Here is a 770-nt window from a genome sequence, read left to right on the forward strand (position 1 = left end):
ACCTAAGCAGAAGGGAAACCTCTACTTACGGGTGAAGCGTGTCACGTAATACATGGAAAAAGAAATGCCATAAGCAGCAAAAGCTGCTGTGGCCAGATGGTGAAACATTATCATTTTTGAAAGTTAGGTAAATAATAGAAGAAACAAGGCTCTTGTCAGTGGGCAGCTACCCACTGATGAATTCCCCAGCCAGGAAAGTTCTCCTGATCTGAGCAAGCACTAGGGCTGCTCTGACACTCAGGGCTTCCATGCACCAAGACAAGCTTCTGATGTCACTACGACAATGTGGCAACCATGCCCTGACATCACAAAGCAAACGCTCCATGTTGGTCTCTGAATTTATGCAAAGCAATAACCAATCTTCCCTACAGCAAACACAAAAGAGCCTGGGAAGTTCTTCTCTGTCACAAAGCAGCACAAATTCCCTTCATGGGCCAAACCCTGTTGTTCAGGGATCCAAGAGGAACTCCAAGGGTGCCCCAAGCACCTACAGCCTGTGCCCCAACTGAGCACTCAGTTGGGACCCAAAGGAAACCCGACCAAGACAATGGCCCACAGCATTGCACATGTGAGAAATTACTCTCACTTTTACATTTTAAAGGTTTAGTAAACCTTAACAAAGGACTGAATAAGGAAAAATTGCAGCATTAGCAGCATCTGTGACTAGCAGCCATGCGCTCATCTACAAAAAGGATGCTCTACCTTTTATACCCTTAGACCCTCTAAAAGTTTTGCCAGTCAACTCCTTCTCTGCTGCCCATTGGTGGAGA

Source organism: Melozone crissalis, unplaced genomic scaffold (assembly GCF_028551555.1).
Source record: "Melozone crissalis strain CALT ecotype California unplaced genomic scaffold, PUWL_Pcris_2 ptg000120l_1, whole genome shotgun sequence".
NCBI lineage: Eukaryota > Metazoa > Chordata > Aves > Passeriformes > Passerellidae > Melozone > Melozone crissalis.